Source organism: Staurois parvus, unplaced genomic scaffold (assembly GCF_062004578.1).
Source record: "Staurois parvus isolate SC_StPar_1 unplaced genomic scaffold, SC_StPar_1.0 ptg000120l, whole genome shotgun sequence".
NCBI lineage: Eukaryota > Metazoa > Chordata > Amphibia > Anura > Ranidae > Staurois > Staurois parvus.
In genome coordinates, this window is record NW_028317916.1 from 3,295,210 (window position 1) to 3,302,098 (window position 6,889).

General features: G+C 45.9%; 1 long non-coding RNA gene across 1 annotated transcript; it reads left to right on the forward strand.

Moving 5' to 3' along the window:
- The first annotated feature begins 4,532 nt into the window (after window positions 1–4,532).
- On the forward strand, window positions 4,533–6,634 carry LOC149467167 (uncharacterized). The gene is made up of 2 exons (XR_016312000.1): window positions 4,533–4,651; window positions 6,497–6,634. It is a non-coding gene; the product is annotated as an uncharacterized LOC149467167 (long non-coding RNA).
- The last annotated feature ends 255 nt before the right edge of the window (window positions 6,635–6,889 follow it).

Genomic DNA, 6,889 nt, shown 5'->3' on the forward strand with positions numbered 1-6,889 from the left:
TAACTATGTGGTCTCCTATTTGCCTGGCTCCAAGAATGTCAGGGCTGATGCATTGTCGCGGCAATACTCTGAGCTGTCCATGGAGGACTCTGAGCCGACCTCGGTCATACCTCTGGATCAGATCCTGGCTACCATTCATACCAGCCTGACTTCTCCCCTTGGGGAGCAGATTTTGGCGGCTCAAACTGATGCTCCTCCTGAGAGACCGGAGGGTAGATGTTTCGTACCAGAGGGATTGCGCACCCGCCTGCTGTGCACCTACCACAATTCCAAGACTGCCGGTCATCTGGGGAGGAACCAGTTGTCCTGGGTCGTTTCTCGTTTATTCTGGTGGCCATCTCTCCGTTCCGACATTGCCTCATATGTAGCGGCATGTTCTGTCTGTGCCCAGAACAAATCTCCTCGGCATCTTCCAGTGGGTCTTCTGCAACCCATTCCCAATGGGGAGTGTCCCTGGTCACACCTGGGCATGGACTTTATTGTGGATCTCCCTGCGTCCAGAGGCTATACGGTCATTCTCATGGTCATTGATCGTTTTTCCAAGATGTGCCATTGTGTTCCGCTCAAGAAGTTGCCGACTGCGCAGGAACTGGCCACGTTTTTTGCCAGGGAGATCTTTCGCTTGCATGGGTTGCCTAAGGTGATTGTCTCAGACCGCGGGAGTCAGTTTGTGTCCAGGTTCTGGAGCGTCTTTTGCTTCCAGTTGGGTATCAAGCTCTCCTTCTCTTCGGCCTACCACCCGCAGTCCAATGAGGCTGCGGAGCGTTCCAACCAGGCCCTGGAACAATTCCTTCGCTGCTTTATCTCAGACCATAAGGACAATTGGGCCGATCTCCTGCCATGGGCGGAGTTTGCCAGGAACTCGACTGTCAACTCCTCTTCCGGGATGTCTCCCTTCGTGGCCAACTATGGGTTCCAACCTACGGTATTGCCTGAATTGTTCTCACTACAGGACATTCCGGCTGTGGATAATTCCGGCTGCATCTTGCTGCCCTGCGTTCCTCGTTGGGGCAGATCCAGGGGTTCTTGAAGGACTCAGCACAGCGCCAGAAGCTCCAGGCTGATCGTAGACGGTTGCCCGCTCCTTCATACCAGGTCGGAGATCGGGTGTGGTTATCTACTCGTAACCTCAATCTTCGGGTGCCTGCACCAAAACTGGCTCCCCGTTTTGTTGGTCCTTTTCGCATCCTCCGCAGGGTGAACCCGGTTGCCTATGCCCTTGCTCTTCTTCCTGGGATGCGTATCTCCAATGTCTTCCACGTATCCCTGTTGAAGCCTCTGGTTTGTAATTGCTTTACTGCCTCTCGGCCTCGTCCTATCTGAGTTGACGGTCATGAGGAATATGAGGTGAGCCGCATCCTGGACTCTCGGTTGGTCCGCGGTCGGGTGCAGTTCCTGATCCATTGTGTGGTTATGGTCCCAAGGAGCGTTCCTGGGTTCCTTCTGCGGATGTTCATGCTCCTGCCCTCCTCTGCGCTTTTCACGCCCGCTTTCCTCAGAAGCCTTATGTTGAGCTGCGGAGGGGGAGGGGTCCTTGAGGAGGAGGTACTGTCAAGGTCCTACCTTTCCTCAGAGCTTGTGCTGCTCCATGTGCTGGCATCCATTTTAGGTTTCTGCAAAGCAAGGTGGGAGCCTTTATGCTTTCAGGCCTCTGTGGCTCCTCCTCCAGGAGGGTGTGGTTGATCACATTTAAGCCTGCTGTCTGCAGCTGCTCTTTGCATTCGTGTCCTGTATGTTTCATTGCCGCAAGCTGTTGTTCAGCTCTCGTTGCTCTACTGGAAACTGACCCGGCTTTGTCAAGACATTTCTCTGCCTTATCCCATTACCTGACCTCCCGTTGCTGAACCCGGCCCGTGACCTGAGTATTCTTGCCTACCGTCTTGTACTATCTGCTCCGCTGTTATCGACCCGGCCTGTCCGACCACGCTATACGTCTTCCCATCTGGCTCCCACCAGCTATACGCCATTGGCGGCAGTCGTTACCGCAGCTGGGGTTACTCGGGGGTCGCGACCTGGTCTCAGGCTGCGTCAAGTCCATCCCCACCATCAGGGGCCCTGGTGAAAGATAGCCTGGGGCTTAGACTCCGCGCCATGAGGGAGTCTGTGGGTGGTGGCTGTCACCAGTGCGTGACCTTACCATAAGGCCTGCCTGTCCATTCCCCTGCTCCTGCCCTGACAATCACAAGGCGGTGAAAAGTAAAGCAGGTACAGCTGAAATCAAGTAATAAGGGCTATGTTCCCATAGTGACTAAGGATAAAAGCGAGGCTTAGCTAATTAATACTGCTTACGGCCATCTTCATAGAGACGGGCTGGAAGCTGGATGCAGAAAAGGAGTCCCAAGATGGTGCAGGCTTTGGATGAGAAATGCAGAAATGAAAGTAAGGGAGAAAATACTTATAATACAAGATTTTACTTAATATAATATAGAGATGTGCATTGTTGTCACTTAACCTACTGCCTTTATTTTTCTTTGCATTTGTGTTGACTGAGTTTACTACTGCTTTAAGTGCATGTGAGCAACATTAAATAACCAGCGTTTTGTACTTATTGTGAAAATATGTGTTCAGAGCTGCTCTCACTAAACATCCGAATACAAGATGTTGCAACCAATAAATACAGATAATAAGTGTGCATCAGTACAAAACAAACAAAAGTCCACAATGGAACATTGCCGGAGACATCATCACGCCTGCTGAGAGGATGCTGGAGAGGCACTGTTACATGCTGTTTATTTAATCTACCTCTGTAAGTACCTATTATAAAGAAAAGAAAACAACGGTTTTAAACTATACTATCTGGTAAGAAGCCATTCTGCTGGAGGGCACAAGATTTTTGATCATCTCTTCAAGATATACTCACTTGATTGCAGGGGCGGACTGACCATTGGGGAACTCGGGCACTGCCCAAGGGCCCGGGGTCAGTAGGGGGCCCCATGAGATGTCCCTGGTACCTTTCATTTTTAGATGTGATTTGAGTGTGGGCGAGGACACAGGGGCCCCATGATCTCCTATTGCCCTGGGGCCCCATGAGTTGTCAGTCCGCCCCTGCTTGATTGGTGAATGGCTGAATGCTCTACTTCATTTGAACTTTCCTGGTTTCTGTTTAAAGCTCATTGAAGATATTCACATCATTGAACTTCGAATAATGTTTTCACACTTATGTTCCATTGTGGGCTTTTGTTGGTTTTGTATTGATGCACACTTATATGTCTTCATATGAGCAATATGACAGTGTTACCTATAACGCTGCCTCCTCCTCTTCACTCCCTCTTTCTGTAGGGGTCCCTCAAGATTCTGTCCTTGGACCCCTTCTCTTCTCCATCTACACCTCCTCCCTTGGTCACTTGATAAACTCCCATGGCTTTAAGTACCATATCTATGCTGATGACACACAAATCTATCTTTCTACCAATCACCTCACCCCTTCAGTCTCCACTCGCATTACTAACCTACTTAGTAACATATCTGCATGGATGTCACTCCACTTCCTCAAACTCAATCTTTCCAAAACTGAGCTCTTAGTATTCCCTCCAGCTCGTGCCCCCTCCCCTGACTTCTCCATCAAGATCAATAACACAACCATCAGTCCCTCCCCTCACGCTAGGGTACTATGTGTAATCCTAGACTCCCATCTGTCCTTTCACCCCCAAATCCAATCACTGTCCAAATTTTGTAGACTTCACCTCCGCAGCATCTCCAAGATACGCCCGTTCCTAAGCTCGGAAACCACTAAGCAACTTATTCACTCCCTTGTTATATCTCGCCTTGACTATTGTAACTCCCTCCTCATTGGCCTACCTCATCGCAGGCTATCCCCTCTTCAATCTACATGAATGCTGCTGCCAGACTCATTCACCTTGCTAACCGTTCTGTATCTGCCACCCCTCTCTGCCAATCCCTCCACTGGCTTCCCATTGCCCAACAGATAAAATTCAAAACACTAACAATAACGTATACAGCCATTTATAACTCTGCCCCAAATTACATCACCGATCTTGTCTCTAAATATCACCCAAACCGTACTCGCCGCTCCTCGCAAGACCTCCTATTCTCTAGCTCCCTTGTCTCCTCCTCCCATGCTTGTCTCCAGGACTTCTCCAGAGCTTCCCCCATCCTCTGGAACTCTCTACCCCAATTTATCAGACTATCGCCTACTCCGCTCACTTTTAGGCGATCTCTGAAAACCTATCTCTTCAGGGAAGCCTATCCTGCCCTCAGCTAATACTGGAATCTTCTACTCTTCCAACCAGTCCATCCCCCACAGTCACTACCTTTTGTACCACTAGCCCCTCCCTCTTAGATTGTAAGCTCCAAGGAGCAGGGCCCTCCTAACTCTAGTATTGAACTGTATTGTTGCTGTATTGTCTCCCATTATATTGTAAAGCGCTGAGCAAACTGTTGGCGCTATATAAATCCTGTATAATAATAATAATAATAATAATGACAACATACTTTTTAATTACATATGCAGGCTTTGTTTCTTGTTCAGTAATACTGCACAATGACAGCCTTACTGATCTTCTCTCCCTCTCACAGTTTAGAGGTCACACCTGGCCAGGGATTCACAGCTCGACAGGAGCAGTCTACTGCCTGATTGCCTGTACTTGTGAACAGCATCAGATGAACTCAGCAAGCTGGAAACGAGCTTATGGTAGGGCTTGTGAAGAGACTTTGAACTTTCTCTTCTCCTCTATTATTTACAAATTCTAATAGCACACATGGCACATTTTACATACTCCTTTAGTTACCACCTTACTCCTGTATGGATTGGGAAATCAATGAAGCAAGACAAATCAGGGCATGCACTAGACGAAAAGTAGCAAAAAATGTTACTACTTGGTTGAAGATTTCAGTAGCCTCTATATTTTTAAAGAGTAAGTTCACCAGGGACAGGGAGTGATGTTCACACTAGAGGGTATATTTATAAAAGATGTTTACTGAGTCATTTGCCCAGTAAAAGCGCATGAACATTTGTTCTGAGCACAATGGTCAAAAAAAACAAATGTTATTAGGCTATTTCTTGTGCAGGAAATATGATACTTAGTGCCATCTATTTGCCAAATGCAGAATGTTCCATTTGTCCAGCACAGGGAATAGTCTAATAACATTCGTTTTTTTTTTCCACATTCACACAGAAAGAATGAACATGCACTTTCACTGGGTAATTGGGTGAATTGTGGACTGACCATTTGGAAACTCGGGCACTGCCCGAGGGCCCAGGGTCAGTAGGGGGCCCCATGAGATGCCCCTGGTACCTTTTTCATAGGCTTTTTTGAGTTTGGGCAAGGACACAGGGGCCCCATGATCCCTTATTGCCCGGGGGCCCCATGAGTTGTCAGTCCGCCCCTGTTTACTACTACTGAATAATAAAAGAATCAATTTTGTAGATACTGTACTGTAATATGGATGTTTTCATGAAAACATAGAGAATATAGGTAAAGCACATTGGTTACAATGAAATATAGATGCAATAGTCAGTAATGACTGCAAGCAGAACATTGAGGCGTATAAAGGTTTCATTGAAATTAGATCCTGGATACTTTCATTACCATGATGATAGAATCTTGTAAATTCCCAGCATTATTTCCCAACAGAGCTGCTCTGCAATAATTTTTCCCTTAGATGTGCTGCAATCTAATAAGTGGGACACATTAAACAGTAGAAGATTCAGATTATAAAGGAAAGACTAAGGGCCCATTCACACAAGGGTCCATTTTTCTGCAACAAAACAAATGCATTTTTCTGCATAAAATGCATTTCAAACAGAAATTCCATTCATTATTTTGTAGCTGGATCATCTCTGTGGGCTGCAGTTTAATAAGGAAGGTAAGCTGTATGGATCCATTCACACCTATGTGTTTACGTTACTACAGTATGTGTACTAGGGCGCACATGGATGATTGTGAATTCAGCCTCAGAGAGAGTACACCGAAAAAAATGTTTGTTTTAATGGAGTTTCCAAATTCTCACCTTTTTTTCTAATACCAGCCATACATGGATGGAATTTCATCTGGTTCAGCAGGGACCGGCTGAATTTTGATCCATGTATGGGCAGGATGGTTGTACAGAAGTTAATCTCCCAATCAACTTCTGTATAACTTTCCTGTCAGATCTTTGGGGCTCGATCAGTGCCGCCAGATATAGCTAGCAGTGCTGATCAGTGCATTCTGACAGCGGGGAAGTCTCTCCACTGTCATACACTCCACTCGGTCTCCACTGAATACAAAGGCTGAGCTGGGAAGATTCTCCCTATAAACCTCGAATGTGTATAATCAAGTAATTTTTTTCGTTCAACTTGCTGAATCATCTATGCGCTGCTTAAATCTCTGTATATATTATCAGATTATCCTTTGTCTTTTCACAAGTCACAAAGGTTATATGTATATACTATATTCAACCACTGTTAACTTTGCACATTTCATTTTAAGAAAATGCCTTTATACTGTAAACGAATGTACATCAATCTCCACAAGAAAACATTTCCTTTTACTTTCAGCCAGATCACACAGTACTGCAGAATGTAACAACAAAGAAGTAATCTGGATCCTGAAGAGAAGTGAGTCACCATCACTGGCTTATTAACTTCTCAGCTATTTTTATTGTTCAGGGCACAATACAAAACAAGTACTTTTTATTGTGAGCATTGCTTTTTTCATTTTAATGTTATTTGTATACAGTTGCAAATTTATCTCAAGATGTGGGAGCTCATTACCCCATTTTAGGGTACACTGTGAGGTTCAGTGCAGTTGCTGTGTAGGACTGGGGCAGATGCTGTGCAGGACATACCATATAGACTACATGGAGGGTATATACTAAAACTGGAGCATGCAAAATCTGGTGCAACTCTGCATAGAAACTAATTAGCTTCCAGGTTTTTTTTGCCAAAGCT